Raw genomic sequence first — 17275 nt, 5'->3', positions numbered from 1 at the left:
AAAATGTGTTCCTCTAGTTACATTTTGTTCTTCTCCTCTCTCTCCCCCTTTCTTTGTCTTTCTGTCTCTTTGTCTGTCTCTTTGTGTGTCTGTTTTCTCTCTGTCCGTCTGTCTCTCTCCCTCTCTCTCTCTCCCTCTCACTCACATCTCACACTCTCCCCCCTCTCTCTCTCTCTCTCTCTCCCTCTATTCTCACCTTCTCTCTCTCTCTCTCTTCCTCTCTCTCTCACTCCGATATTCTCCCTCTAATCCTTCAATTAAATAATTTGTAATGAGATATTTAACAAACACGAACATTTTTGTGTGCATAACATAGGATTACATTACGAAAGTACCTATAAAGTCACAGAGATATTTTGAGTTTGCGCATGACAAGAAAAGTTGTCCCATTGGTTATCTATACTTTCGACACTGATCAGCGAATACAAACGAAGTAGCCTATATTCTATAATTATACATTAACGCCTATCGAATGTGTATCCTTGTTAGGAAGTGGTTGGGCCAATGTACTTGTTCTCCTCAAGGTCATAAACAACCACGCTCGTGACTTTCAAAATAGCAATGTCATCCGCTCTGAAGTTCAGTGAAATAGGGGCGGAGAAAGTTCTTGGGAAATGGGGTAAAGTGGTGGTGATAGTCATGATGGCGGCTAAAAGGGATTTGTTGCTAGCGCCAACAAGGAGGGGGGGAGCGGATCCAGGATGGTGAAAATCGATATCCGGGGATTCGAGATATATTGCTGTACACATACACACCCGGAAGAAACGCGTAAAACGGTTCGCGATTGACCCGCGTTCTGGGCATTCGAGTTCGTTGATATTAAAAAAAACGCCATCTTCGGCGTGTAGGGAAGTTACCGGAAAAAGTGGAAAAGTTTGTCGACTGCTCTAACGGAGAAAAGTTTGTTGACCCCCATTACGCAATGTAACTAACAGGGGCATTCCCCGTGACCGGTGATCGTATATGCACATTGTATATTTCCACTGGTATACTTGTTTAGTTAAGTGTTACCTTTGAAATGTATAGTCTCATCAGGTGGTAGTGTCGGTCTACAGGGCGCATGGGGATATATGCCCCCCCCCCCTAACCTCAAGTTGTGAAGCAAAACAAAGGCTAGAAAAGGAAGGAGGTAAAACTTAAAGTTGTGAAGAAGAAAAAAGAGAGAAGGGAAGAACAAGAAAAGAAGACACACGGCCAATCTCATGCACCCTTTCCTCTTGTATATTATTTCGCATTTAATTTTCTGAGTGAGACCGGCGTGGACGTCCCCCTCCCCCGATTACTACCCCCGATCAATATAGTACCCCTTCAACGGGTGGACTGAAGGTACGCCACGGGCAGCTGGATCTTCTGATAATGAGTAATTCATACACATCCCTTTGTAATTATCCTCCCCATGATATTTCCTCCAGGAAATTCGAACTACACATGCTGGTAGTGAACCAATAATGCGGATGCAGGTACATGCATTTTCTGGTATCAAAGTGTGGTTAGAAATGTATAACCTGCATGTATGATAAAAAAAAAAAAGTATTAACTGTAAACTTGTGAATTAAATTCATGAAGATGTTCAAAAAAAACTTTGAGGCGGAAATAGATTTTAGGTCCGCTCCTCTCTTGATATGAAAAACATATCCCTCTCCTTCTTAACTATTTTAATATCCTAGCTGCTCCTGCTCATGACTTTCTTCTTCTTCTTCTTCTTCTTCTTCTTCTTCTTCTTCGTCTTCTTCTTCTTCTTCTTTCACTTCTTCTTCCACTTCTTCCACTTCTTCCACTTCTTCCACTTCTTCCACTTCTTCTCCTTCTTCTTCTCCTCCTTCTCATTCTTCTTCTTCTTCTTCTTCTTCTTCTTCTTCTTCTTCTTCTTCTTCTTCTTCTTCTTCTTCTTCTTCTTTTTTCCCTTCTCCTTTTTCTTCTTCTACTACTACTACTACTACTACTACTACTACTACTACTACTATATACTACTACTATACTACTACTACTACTACTACTACTACTACTACTACATACTACTATTACCACCACCACTACTTTTACTACTTCTACTACTATTTCTTCTATTACCGTTCTACTACTAATACTACTACTACTACTACTACTACTACTACTAACAGCACAACAATTATTAATACTGTTGCTGCTGCTACTACTACTACTTCTACTACTACTACTACTACTACTACTACTACTATACTACTACTAGTAGTAGTAGTAAGAGTAGTAGTAGTAGTAGTAGTAGTAGTAGTAGTAGTAGTAGTAGTAGTAGTAAGATATACAATATTAACGAATGATTTTCCTACTTTATTTGATTTTGCATCTTCCCCTTCCTTTTGCTGTTCTTCTTTCTCTTGCTATCCCCCCTAAATTTTTTGAATCAATACATAGCACCCCTCCCCTTGGGAATGGTTTGTTTCAATTTTAGACCATACTAGTGTGTCAAGCCACGTGTCCTATTCGTCAGTAACTATATGGCAACAATAAACGAACACAGTTAATCAACCTCCGAAAAGAAAAATAGGGACATAAAAGGATTTCTGCTTTTCGATCTGGAAAAGATATTAATGCTGAGGCGATAAAATGCCCTCAATAATTAAAGCTAAACTATTTTAACAATTTTTCTTTCTTCGTGGTCTAAGCTTGACCTATTTTGATATGTAGTTCTATACTATGATGGGGGGGGGGGGTGTTTGTGTGTATGTGTGTGTGTGTGTGTGTGTGTGTGCGTGTGTGTGTGTGTGTGTGTGGTATTCCATTCCAATTAAATCCCTGGTCTTATTCGTTTCTTTGATTGTAATGTTTTCTTTCCCTCTAGTCATTTGCGAAGTTTGCTGTCGTTTCTCGAGTAACATCTTCTTCAAATTTTGAAAGCTTATCTCATTAACTTTTTTTTAAAGTATCCCTTTCGAGTTTCGTCCTTTTCCTTCCATCAGAATTCACGCAGTTGTTTAATAATGGCATTCATAGACAAAAAACCTATGTATGTATATAAGGTATAGTAGGCCTTAATTAAATCAAGGGGCTCATTAGGCTTCCCGTTCAAGTACCCCCCCCCCCCCCCCACACCCCCCGATCTCGGAGAGTATTTCGTGAGCTCCACTATAATGTTCTGGCTACTCCAGGGGCCAGTCTCTCGAAACCGTCATAAGTCTAAGTTCGTGGACATCCCATAGAAACGCGTGTTAATTCTATAACACACGTTTCAATGGGATATCTAAGAAATTAGACTTGAGACGCTTTCGAGAACGTCCCCCCCCCCCCCCCCCCCCCCCCCACGATTGCACTATTGTGAAGGGCTCTTTTGTGTTTGAAGCTCATGGGTCTTTGAATAGGCCTCTGTCGAAAGGTTTGGTTCCTTACATTACGTAACGATACTGTAGCTTTGAACTCAAGATCAAGTATTATGTAACTACTTGATGATCGATGCATTTAACGGTATATAGTTATAGCCTTGGCCCTATACGTTGAAACGTGAAAACTAAGCTGCATTTTGTTTTCAATGATTGAACTCTCTCTATAATCCTGTATGCAATAAAGTGTAATTTGAAGAGAAATGAAACGAGTGTAGGAGCTATGTTTAGCTCAAGAGGTGAACACTGGCATGGAGAAAAGTAAGCAAAGTAAAGATCATTAACCCTGATCGCTGGATGTAACAGAATAACCACACGAGTATACAATGAATCACGAGAATTGGTAGAATTAGTCAAGATTACAATCAAAATATTTATGTGAATACTGAAACGTAAACTATAATGTTTACCCATTTCGGTGAAAGTCACTTTCAATTGCAGGTCATAAACAAACGCAGATCCTAATTATAAACCACATATCCACCCTGCCTTGTACTTTGATGCTTCCTTGTGAATCAAACCATGTTTACAGGGACATGATCAAACCATGAAAAATGTGTTATGAACCTAAACCCTATCTTAAGTGCTTCATTACAAATGATTTCACTCATGTGTTAAGAATAAAAATAATGTAGGGCCTATTTAAAAAGTCAGAATGCGAATTGCATACATTACGTGTTGTGAGGTTAGGCAACACATAATGTTCTGAGTTCTGACTTTTAAAATGTGTTTTTCTTCATAACAGGTGAATGAAACGATTTTACAAAGGCTTATGTATATAATTTGATTAAATTTAAAACACAATAATGGCCTATTTTGACAAATTTCATGAATGAAAATTGAAATAAGAAATGATCTAGCATTAGGGCCCATTTAGAAAATATAAAAGAAACAATTTTATCTTGCGAGTCTCGTTATAATGTATCTCTCTCTCTCTCTCTCTCTCTCTTCTTATCGTTTTTTTTTCTTCGAGTGCCTTTCTCAAATTAATTGTGTCCACTTCCTCTTTCCCATGATGTTCTCTGTTCTTTCTTTCTTTCTTCTTCTTTTCCAGTTCCTTCATTTAAATACGTAACATATTGTGTAAGCCTAAGAAAAGCATCCCTGATTCAATTTTCAGTGATTTATGTGAGTCACGATATATTGCGCTTTAGTTTACGACTTTTTAATCTTAAAAGGCGAATTTTATGTACTATTGTCCGAATTACGACCAATACGATTTTTAAGATCACACGAACCTGCGTAGAAAAAGTTTGTTGAACCTGCAAAAAAGCACATGGTGCGAAAGTTTGTTCACCCATCCTGATATCAACATTATTTACATCGAATTTGCATAGGGCCAATCACTGTCGTCAACTCAGGGAGAAAACCAACAAACTGACCAATGAGCATCCTTATAACTGAATATGCATTTATGGAAATGGTTTTCACAAGTGCGCAGTGAAAGTCGGTACGCGAGCGCGCGCTCCGAAATACACCGGTAGTACGCAAAACCAATCGGGACGGCGAATATACCAAATTTAACCTCCGAAATAGAGGCTGTTCTTCAATTTACAAGTTAAAGAATTGGTTGGATGTCTATGAATTCACGATTATCATATTGGCCAAGGAAGGATTGTCTTGTTAAGAGTTGGTAAGTACTGAAATTACTATTTGTATTAATTTTGTAAAAAAAACCTCAAAACCACCCCTGTAATATTTGCAGACGATGCATGCCACGTGTGTGTGTGAGTGGTATCCGGCGATCAGCTGGTGTTGCAGAAGTGGTGAAATAATTTCCTTTGTTGCGTTGCACTGGTTTCGCGCGCTTCTCTGAATGTGCCACGGATGTATGATTATTTCACGTGGAATTTGAGATAAATCTGACAAAATATTCCTTCATTTAATGGCAAATGAACAGAACTTGTCATATAACAGTATAAGCTTGATACATTATTATTTGTGTATAGATTGAATCTGAACACGTAAAGCCATTATTTTGAGTTCGACCAGGGGTAAACACCTCCCTGGTTCGACCTATAGGCCTATTATAAAACAAGGACATTTTATATCTTTCTATAAATAGTATTATAAGAAAGGATTTGTTTTCTCAAATAGAGAGATGGAAAGAGAGAGAGAGAGAGAGAGGGGGGGGGGGGGGGGGGGGGGTTGGGGGATCCAGGTAGAAATAAGTGTCCACTCGACTGAATTTACTTTAGCATGTTGAGTTTTTCCGCAAATCACTCCCTTGGATGGTTCTGTTGTCAAATGATAATCTTATACGGTACTGACATTTTGTGACGATTTCCCCAATCAAGACTGATAACCCCAAACAATTCACGATTCATTCCAGTTTGCATGGTTTGTAACTCGACAATCCCATACTTCACGCCTTCACTGCTTAATAAAGCGAAGTATACTGTCATGACTGTCTTCAATCCAAATGACTAGATGTATTTCTGTCAGGGATTTCGACATGAAACCTTCGAAAACTAACGAAACCCAAATTTTCCTGTCCATAGTATTGGCTGCATAATTAAAATTAATGCAAGCGGCATAACAAATATTAGGAAGGAAACTCTTTGACGTCTTATTGCAGTACATACCCGATTTGTGTTCATGCTTCCTGGTGTATTTCTTCTACCCTCCATCTCCCCCTTCTCTCTCTCTCTCTCTCTCTCTCTCTCTATCCCTCCTCTCCCCCCCCCTCTCACCCTCTCCTCTCCCCCTCTCCCTCACTACTTCTCAACCCCCTCTCTCTTGGCTTGCATTGATATTTCTATTCCCTTGTTCCCCCCCCCCCCCCCAACTAGACCTATAGATCGCATTATTCCTATGCATAGACACCTCTGAATCGTCATAAAATTAGTTTACACTTGATCTAGAATTCTAGTAGGACTATACAGGGCAGGGTCCCTCCTTTAATGTATAATTTTAAAGAGTCCTCTTAATCTAATCAATACCAAATTTGCAGTCCCCTATCTCTCATATCCATAATTGCGATTAATTTCAATAAGACGCGGGGGGGGGGGGGGGCTGGTCTTTCTCTTGTTTTCCCTTTTTTTGTTTTGTTATGTAGCTCATAATTGGCTCAATAGCCTTGACTCGATCTACCTCGTACTCGTATAGTGTGATCATAGTGATTCCAATTCCTTGATTTTTCGAGATCTAGAATAAAACCAAGAATTCATTTGTCGATCCATTTATTTCCATCGTTTTAACGGCCACATCTTGCGTAAAAGAGTGAACATGTAAAAATATATTCCAATATAAATGCATAGTTGTTTTCGTTTCTTTTGAATGGGATATAACGTATATTACACATAATTAATTTGGCGTTGGTCTATTTTACGGTCATAATATCATAATACAGTCTTTTTTTTCTTGAAAGACTGAGGTCAATTTCTAATTGTTGTTAACTATCCAATTTTGCAATCATAAGATTGACCGTAGAGTGAAAAAAATTGGTGCAGTGCCGGTGCAGAGTATTATACCAAAGGGATATGCTGGTATCTACGAAAGACCATTAGTGCCACGAAGAAAAAAAAACACACTTTCTACTAATCTGTTTAAACAGATTACGATATTTCTTCTAATCTGTTTAAACAGATTATAATCTGTTTAAACAGATTACGGTATTTCTACTAATCTGTTTAAACAGATTACGGTATTTCTACTAATCTGTTTAAACAGATTACGATATTTCTTCTAATCTGTTTAAACAGATTATAATCTGTTTAAACAGATTACGGTATTTCTACTAATCTGTTTAAACAGATTACGGTATTTCTACTAATCTGTTTAAACAGATTACAGTACTTCAACTAATCTGTTTAAACAGATTATAATCTGTTTAAACAGATTACGGTATTTCTACTAATCTGTTATAACAGATTACGATATTTCTTCTAATCTGTTTAAACAGATTATAATCTGTTTAAACAGATTACGGTATTTCCACTAATCTGTTATAACAGATTACGATATTTCTTCTAATCTGTTTAAACAGATTATAATCTGTTTAAACAGATTACGGTATTTCCACTAATCTGTTATAACAGATTACGATATTTCTTCTAATCTGTTTAAACAGATTACATTACTTCAACTAATCTGTTTAAACAGATTACGGATCCTACTTTTGTCACTTCCCCTGGCCTGCGCGCGAATTTTTTTTCCGTACTCGAGAGGGCAAATACCCCATGTGCGCATGCGCGTGGACTTGTGATTTCTCTGCTACTTCCCATACGAAATGTACATGTATTCGCATGTACTGTGCACGATTCGCGTTCTACGAGTAAACGATGGCATAGTAGTCTTCAAACACAGACTCTGATTTGCCAGTTTGACAAAACAATTACGCATATATCGTGCGTAGGAATAGTACTAGTATTCAAGTCTGAGTAGTTGTATGATTCAGACATTTTAGTGCTTACAGAAATGCATCCCAAATTGAATAGCATGGTATAGTAGTCTGCAAGCACAGACGCTAATCTGACAGTTTGACAACATACTAGTAGTGTGCTGAGAAGTACTTTATTCAAGTCTGCGTAGATGTATGATTCAGACCCTACTGGTGCGTGCGTTAGAAATGCATCTCAATGTGTAGAGTGTAGTATAGTAGTCTGCAAGGACATAATAATATATTGTGTATTGATGAGTAGTGATTTTATGCAAGTTTGTGTAGTTTAATGATTCCAGACCCCATGGTAGGCCTATGTATTGTGCCACTGCTCTCTCACACTCTTTCTCTCTCTCTCTCTCTCTCCATATCTCTCTCTCTTTCTCTCTCTCTCTCTCTCTCTAGCCCTCCCTCCAGTATGCTCGCACTCTCTGTATTACTTTTATTTATAATCATGGTCTGCTGAGAGCCAGAAGGATGTTAACTCTTAACACAACGAATGCCTTGAATAACACTATTTTGTCAAACTGTCAGATTAGCGTCTGTGCTTGCAGACTACTATGCCACTCTGCAAGTTGAGATGCCTTTCCAATACACGCACCAGTAGGGTCTGAATCATAAAACTACACATATTTGAATATAAAGCACTACTCAAGACACTATGTTGTCAAACTGTCCGATTAGCGTCTGTGCTTGCAGACTACTATACCATGCTATTCAATTTGGGATGCATTTCTGTAAGCACTAAAATGTCTGAATCATACAACTACTCAGACTTGAATACTAGTACTATTGCTACGCACGATATATGCGTAATTGTTTTGTCAAACTGGCAAATCAGAGTCTGTGTTTGAAGACTACTATGCCATCGTTTACTCGTAGAACGCGAATCGTGCACAGTACATGCGAATACATGTACATTTCGTATGGGAAGTAGCAGAGAAATCACAAGTCCACGCGCATGCGCACATGGGGTATTTGCCCTCTCGAGTACGGAAAAAAAATTCGCGCGCAGGCCAGGGGAAGTGACAAAAGTAGGATCCGTAATCTGTTTAAACAGATTAGTTGAAGTAATGTAATCTGTTTAAACAGATTAGAAGAAATATCGTAATCTGTTATAACAGATTAGTGGAAATACCGTAATCTGTTTAAACAGATTATAATCTGTTTAAACAGATTAGAAGAAATATCGTAATCTGTTATAACAGATTAGTGGAAATACCGTAATCTGTTTAAACAGATTATAATCTGTTTAAACAGATTAGAAGAAATATCGTAATCTGTTATAACAGATTAGTAGAAATACCGTAATCTGTTTAAACAGATTATAATCTGTTTAAACAGATTAGTTGAAGTACTGTAATCTGTTTAAACAGATTAGTAGAAATACCGTAATCTGTTTAAACAGATTAGTAGAAATACCGTAATCTGTTTAAACAGATTATAATCTGTTTAAACAGATTAGAAGAAATATCGTAATCTGTTTAAACAGATTAGTAGAAATACCGTAATCTGTTTAAACAGATTAGTAGAAATACCGTAATCTGTTTAAACAGATTATAATCTGTTTAAACAGATTAGAAGAAATATCGTAATCTGTTTAAACAGATTAGTAGAAAGTGTGTTTTTTTTTCTTCGTGGCACTAATGGTCTTTCGTAGGTATCTCCTTGATTGTACCATGTTTTTCTATACTTCGAACTGCATGAGTGCTTCGATGTTGGACCTGTTATTTAATGGCTCGAGACTCGAAGAGTATTTCAAGGTAAACATGTTTTTATGCTATTTGCTTGCGATATCAAAAGTCTGAATACCCCCAACCGCAGACTTTTCTGGAAGTTTGAACCATTACCAGTTAAAAAAACCCATGAAGATCACATTGTATGAAATACAGCTGTTGTTATTTTGAGAGTCTCGCAATATCTCATCACTCATTTATTTTGCAGCTTTCAATAACAGACCTGTTAAAAGCCATTATGATAATTTGGAGTTCAATATCGAACAAATATTCACATATCAGACTTTGATATAGTTCAAAAGCTCGTGAAGATTTGTTCATGTCTCATCATTCAATTGATTCCTATTTTTAGCTAGTCCCTTCAATATTAATTGTACATTTTCTTCATAAATGTCAGACAAGGTCTGTATTTTAGACTAGTACTCGAGGTGCCAGATGTATGGTAGTGTCAACGGGTCGCAAGTTCGTGAACTTGCATGCATGCAACTTTTTTCCCCCTATATTTTCTCGTTATGCTCTTTGTGTAGAATATCATATTATGTGCTTTTGTGCCGGCACGTTTATGATATAATGTGTGTTTAATTTGCAGCTAGTAAAAGTTATCATTCACGAACCACTGAAATAAATATCGAGAAGAAAGGGGGGGGGTGTAGTTTGAAATAATAATTCCAAATTTGTTGGATAATTGTTAAAAGAATATATGGATAATTTTTAATTGGTTATGTTTTAAGTATGAGAATACGAAATAACAAAATCTTGCCGAACGTGTTTAGCCTTTTAGGTAGTATAGCGTATTTGAAGGGATAGGAACTCCGAGGGAGGGGCAACCAACCACCCCCCCCCCCCCACCTCCAACACTCAAATAGCCATATCAACCATGTATATACAATTACTGAAGACTTTAAGGAATATTTTCAAAGTAAAGTCTGATAAATCTCCGAAAATTACAAGTTATGGATAAATTAAAAAGGAACAAGTTGTCTCTGACCCCGACCCCCCCCCCCCCCCTCCGGACCTCAAAGTTGGAAAGTGATTTTCTTGTTGGATCACCATCGGTTCCCCCCTCCCCCCGTCAAGTTTAAAGAGAAGGTTGAGTTCTGGGTAGAGGTTGGAAATTATTTGTAAACGTTTGTATTGTTCTTTTGCAAGTGTGGAAGAACATCAGAGAAAAAATGTTCTCTGAAAACCATGGCTCTTCATATATGCCTTCAGACATGCAACAGCTTGGGCCTAATTTTTATGCCGCATATTTGTGTAGTCCCATATCCGTCTGTCTGTGTACAGTACATGTTACGTTTACCAAGATTTGGCCAAATCTCTCATCATTTTGATGATTCCAGAACCTTGCAGTACACACCAATACTTATATGCTACATGACCAACTTTGTCTGATCGATTCCACACCGTTTATTTCAAAATGCAGACCAGAGCTCAACTTTTTCTTGAAATCTAGTTACGCTATTGTTTATAGGTCTATGATTGGAAAGAAGCAAAAAAAAAGAATGCGCCATAATGCATGATGAATAGGGTCTCACCTTCTGAAGGCTATACTTTACTACTACACGGGATTCCAAGGGCATGGATGTTGTCGAATATTAATCATAATTAACATAATAGCTGCATCTGGCAATAGTATTTCATCCAAGTTTTCTAAATGTTTATTTCAATGGAAAATGTTATGTTATGGTTATACCGGCTATTAGGTGTAAGTGCGAAATTATGGAAAGATATTGTTTTAAAATTGAAATCGTAGTTAAATTTTAAAGATCGGAGCTTGCATCAAACGAGGGCAAAGTTTGCATTGTACTCTGCACTACGTGGTAGAGGATGTGGGGATGGGGCAACCCCGACTACACCATATTCGGGATACCTTAGAGTCGATTTCTGTTTTTTTTTAGGGGGATTTAAAGAAATATATAATACTTCCCCAATTCCATCTCCCCCTCCCTCTTATAGAGAATCTATTTTGGCCAATGCTAATTCTATTCTATTCTAGAACATTTTACTCAGCGGGGGCGTTGATATTTGTGTCCATCGAGGCAGCCTACCCTGCTCCCTCCTAATAAATACAATAAAATCGTGAGCACAAGACCTTTATTAGTATTAATCATGTTTTCCTCCGTCCTTCCTCACTAAGCATCCCTTGGCCATACATTATAAGCTTATTTACGAACCCAAGTTGAAAGAATCCCTTCAACCGTCTGTAATCGCTTAGAAAAAAAAGAGAGAGAGAAAAAAAAAACGGTGCAAAAGCAATTTTTTGAAAAGCGCATAAAGTTCCACACTTTGACTTTCAGCAAATAAATCCATAGTTTGGATGCAGATAAGCTTTTCTTAATAATCCCCAGCATAAGGTTTTTAATTCTTAAACGAATTCGGTAATGTTTTAGCGCAAGTGTAAACGGCAGCGCAAAACATCGCGATCTTTTCAAAACTACAAAAGGAGCGTGAAATTTTCCAGCACGTATTCAACGTGTGATTGTATAGTCTTCCAATATGAACCGTCCTTGATGACTCGACTTCATTTGCAAAGTGCGATAGTTTTAAAGTGTTTGTATAAAGATAAAGTCTGCAATGATTTAAATCCTTCTACTTGGCAAAGTAAATTAATTCGTGTTTTCTCGTCCACTCCATTTTTCGAACTGCTCCTTCTCATTCTTCTTCTTCTTCTTTTCTTCTTCTTCTTTTCTTCTTCTTCTTTTCTTCTTCTTCTTTTCTTTTCATTTTCTTCTTCGGTATTTTATTGTTTGAAAATATTGTTCTGAAATCGAATGAAAAACAATCTGAGTACAAATTGACAACGAGATAATAAAATCATCGATGTTATTTTCACCTTTTCTTGTTCCACAGTATAGTTAGTCCCATGTTCAAATTTAATTAAATCAAGGAAAATTGTGTAGAAATGGACCAACTATAGTTATTCCTAATGGAAGTACCAGAAAATATGAAATAAAAATTCTGTGGAACACTCTTTTCTTCATTTTCCGAAAATTCGGGCAAGAAACAAATCAATTATTGTAATTGGCCTAAACTAAAGTCATAAGGCTATATCTCATACTTGCTACCGTAGTCGGCATAATGAATTTTAAAAGAATTTGAAGAAATCTCTATAAAGATCTTAATTTTGTATCAAGTGCAGTCAATGAACTCAGTTGATTATGATGAATAGATTCAGCTCATCATTGTGTTCTTTCTCCACAATAATAATGTCATATTTATAATAGAAATCGACCCTGTTTAAACAATTATTATCAGCAAAAGATGTTATAGTTGTGTGTACTTATGACATGTCTTCATATTAATATGTAATAGGTAAATAAGACAAGAGCGTGTAATGTTTGCCGCCAAGTTACATTATAAGATTAAGATGATATTGATAGTGATTAAAGGTCTATTGACTCTTTTCATTTATTCGCTCAATATTAATGTTTAATAACTATTGGGTAAAATGGCCCAGCCCGAGGGTAATAATGTATCCAACCAATAATCGGACATTTTCTCAACCCAACTTGAGTAATGTATTGTCCAGTTTTTGACAAAAAAGCACAATAATTACTTAAAAATTGGCAGAATATTAACCAGGTCGGATTTATTAAAAAAGCCAAATGTTTATTAGCTTTAATTACTCTCGTGACTCTTTTTCAAGCTGTTTTCTTTTTTTAAAAGCGTTCACGTATGGATTGTGCCTTTACAAAGCCTAAATCTGAAAACTTCAGCTCTGATTCGTTTTGAGATAATTAAAACCATGCATGGATGATTATCCCTTGGAGGTCCATTCCCTATCTTGATTACATCATTATTGAATAACTTCGATGGATGCAATATTTTGACATTTTGAAGCTGCATGTCTGCTAAATTCACGAAGTTACTCGAGGTTTGAATGCATTATAAATTGAAATATGCACACTCAGTAAGTGTGCTCTTCATAATCTGTTTTGTGGGGCGGCCTTAAAATCGATAATCTTTAACGGACTTTTTGACAACTTTTTTGAGATTGTTAATTTTGCACCCTAATTATGTTTGTTCTGAGCTCACAGTCACCCGTTTAAGACACCGAAAGATATGTCAAAACTGATAAAGTTATCTTTTGTCTTGGAACTCGAGGACGTTTGTTGGGTAACCATAATATGAGATAAACCTTTCATATCTAGGGTATATGCATTCTACCAATCCCTTTGCCAAGTCGCGTGGAATTTAAGTAAATGGTGTCGCGTGGCTTGTCAATTCCACTGGCAAAATTCCAAAAGAAGATGGAAATATTTTTTCGGCGTCTTTCGATTTTCCAATGCGCTTTTGAAGACGGAAAATAGAATAGACTCATTTCCATTTGGAATTGAAAAGGAACGTTCCGGGCAAGGACGCAAAGTTCCAGTCTTAAACTATTGTTCCGGTACTAATGACTTGTTTTGAACTCCACTGTTGATAAGGGTTCCAAGACCGCCCTTGTCAGAACGCCCGATAAAATAAAATAAGTCACTTTTTGGTCATGAAAAAGGAGATGCTACAATTCTCTCTTCATCATTTTCATTTCCTCATCGCAACACTTCAGAGCCCTCAGTTTTGCGTTGCGTTTTCTGTAAGTATGCTGATGAGATCTCTCCTATATTGTGTTCTTCATAAAATACTGGACCAACAGTTCAAAGTTTATATTAACTTCTTTTACTGTAACTGGTTTGAAAATAACAATTTCTTGCTAATATCAGGGAATTAATTGAAGTTTTAAAAAAAAGGATTAAATTATGCATTGATGAGATTTGTAAATTACGTGCTTAGCGATTTTGTTGTTACTTCTCTTAAAAACACAATTTTTAGTTCAATATCCTTTACTTCGAATTATTTGTTAAATCTTTCGAATTTTAGATGTAGATGTACATTTGCATGGTGATTTAATGTTGCGCTTGACGTTATTTTAAATTCCTATTTATTGTTTTTTTCTTAAAATGTACTACTTCTTCGTTTGAAAACACTATTTGAAACTTTTTATTGAGAGGTGAATCAAAATCAGTTTCTGATCTACCACCTTAGTCTTTCATTATCGTCACGTGTGTTAGAAATTGCTCTTTGCAAATTAGCAGTGCCGGGAATTTCAGTTGAATTGAATTGAAATGAATTTTTATTTAAAATGAAAAAATGTCTTTATACAAAAATATCTTCACAAACATATTTGCTCATACTACATTCAAAAAGGTATTCAAAGATGTTGATTTCCTTAGAAACATGTTATGGATTTATGAAAATTATTGAGGAGGAGTGTTGCATAATTGGTAAACTGGAAAGGGGGCTGCGTGAGTTGGCGTAGCGTTGATCCAGCCTTTGAGGAGGACATTGGCATTTTTAGGGGGAGAGGCACTTCGTAATTATAGAATGCGAATTATCAAAGCCATCGATTAAGGGATGCATAAGGGGCCTATTCCTTTGTTTTCCATCTTCTTATCTTCCCCTTTTCATTTCTATTGTCCCTTCTCCCTTTCCCCTATATTTCATGTATTTTCTTATGGGGGTGGGGGGGGGGCGCCCACCCGTAACTTCACCATTGTCTGCGTGGCACAAAGTTTGTCGATGGTATTGCCATGAATATCCATCCACTTGGAAAGCCTTTCCCCTCCATTGTTAGAGGAACGGAGAGGCAATTACAAAAATAATGATTACAATTAAATCAGGTTTCGTGCATCCTGTTAAGAGGAAGAGCATAATTATTCATAATATGCAGAGCCACAAAACCATGTTTTAGGACACAATTGATATGCCACTTGCGGTGACTGGCAAAATGCATATCATGATCATCTGCTTTTAGAACTGCTCATTATAAGTTTTTTCCAATAGTAAATGGGACTTTCATCACCTCACCACTTGCAGTGAGTCATTTGTTTTTCAAATTATTTATTAGAAGGTTTTCAAACGGTAAACGGTATCGACTATATTATCAGCGATTTAACACTTGACATGACTTGCAGTATGGTGATCTTGTATTTTTTATCATTATTTAATAAAATACTTTTTGGACTGTAGATGGGACTACCAGTGATATCCTATCACTGTCTTGCAGTGACTGGCCAAATTTATAATCATCATGATACTTCATTATTGGAAGTCTTTCAAATGTTAAACTCGTGATCTCTTGACTACCTAAGAAACTTTGAGTATACTACTGCGTATTTAATCATGGTTATGATCGTTTCTTCACATTTCAATTATTAAGAGGAAGTTATAAAGCCATGTTGATGGTTTGGTGGGTGTTTTTTTGTTTTACCCGACTGCAAAGAGAGCATGTGTTTGCTTGGAAGTAAGCGACCATGCAGGGGACATACGGCTTCAAGTCCTCTCCGAGGGACTTGGTAACAAAGATTAGTGGCTTAAACGACATTATAGGGTTTCGAACCCGGGATCTCACGATTTCGAGACCGCTGCTCTACCACTGAGCCATCACGCCTCTTACTTGTTTATTTCAATTGGTAGCAGTTTGTTTTTTTATGATACGTGCATTAACGCAATGGACTCTAAATCTAAAACCTACAAAACAATTTTGGAAGATAAATTATTTTGACTTCTTTCTCTTTTTGTCAGTGAACCTATCAAATCAGAATTGGGTGTTCACTTTAGACATTTATATTACACCCATGATTGCCTTGCAAATAAATTATAACAAAAATGTGAGCTACATGACGACTTACATGACTGTATATAAAACTACGCTCCTCCTAGACTTGATGTTGGTTTGCTGCCCTCAAACGTTAAACTTATTTTATGCATCATTCTATAGAATTTTTCTTTAGTCACTACATGTCTTTGCCCTAAGATGGGGGTTGGGGGGGGGGGGGTATCAGCAAATAGAAAGAAATCATCCTGTTGATATTATCGTAGCATCGTATCAATCATCTTTGTATCTTTGTCACAGTTGTATGAGTAGGCGTATCTTCATTTTGCTTGAGAAGTTGAGGTAAAGATTATCCTCGTTACTTATCGACTGTTTATCGATCTCTGGCAAACGGGGACAAGGGAAAACATTTTACATTGTATACATGGCTATGAAAAGGAGCGTCCCCACTGCAAAAACCCTGTGTGTCACTAATAATGATTGTGTTGTATTTTGTTTTTACAACCCTGCGTGGGGGAATGAGGAGAAGAAGGAGTGATATGAAGGGGATGGGAAAGAATGAGAAGAAGAAGAAGGAGGAGAAGGAGGAGGCATAGAAGCAGGGGGAGATTGGGGGGTGGGGTGGGAGAGAAGGATGAGGGGAAGGGGACAGGCGCGCCGGAAGCAGTTTGGGATTGGGGGGGCAAACATTCCAGGGGGCTCACCTTCCGAGGGCAGTGACGTAATGAGAAAAAACGTTCGGAAGGGGGGGGGGGCAGACGAAAAATCTGCATCACCACCAGTCTTACACGTTACATGCAGGTCCCGCGGAACGTTTTTCAAAGTGAAGTATTAACGATCAGGTAGAGCGTAAATTGGCGTGGGGTCCAGCCTCGGCAGGGTGTCAAGGGGCTGAGCCCCCGGAAGCTCAGGGATTTTAGGTATTTAATTACGGTTAGATGAGCATCCAGGGGCCTCTTTAAGGCCATTGACGTGTTCCAGAGGGGGGGGGGGGAGCCCCCAGAAGCTCAGAGGTTTTAATATTTAACTACGGTCAGATGAGCAACCAGGGGCCGCCCTAGGGCACTTGGTGGGGTCCAGGGGGCAGGGCCCCCGGAAGCTCAGGGGTTTTAGGTATTGAATAATGGTCAGATGAGCATCCAGGGGCCCGCCTTATAGGGCCCTTGGTGGGGTCCAGGGGGCAGAGCCCCCGGAAGCTCAGGGGTTTTAG

This window comes from Strongylocentrotus purpuratus, unplaced genomic scaffold (genome assembly GCF_000002235.5).
Source record: "Strongylocentrotus purpuratus isolate Spur 01 unplaced genomic scaffold, Spur_5.0 spur5_scaffold_13, whole genome shotgun sequence".
Classification (NCBI taxonomy): Eukaryota; Metazoa; Echinodermata; class Echinoidea; order Camarodonta; family Strongylocentrotidae; genus Strongylocentrotus; species Strongylocentrotus purpuratus.
This window is presented reverse-complemented; position numbering follows the sequence as displayed.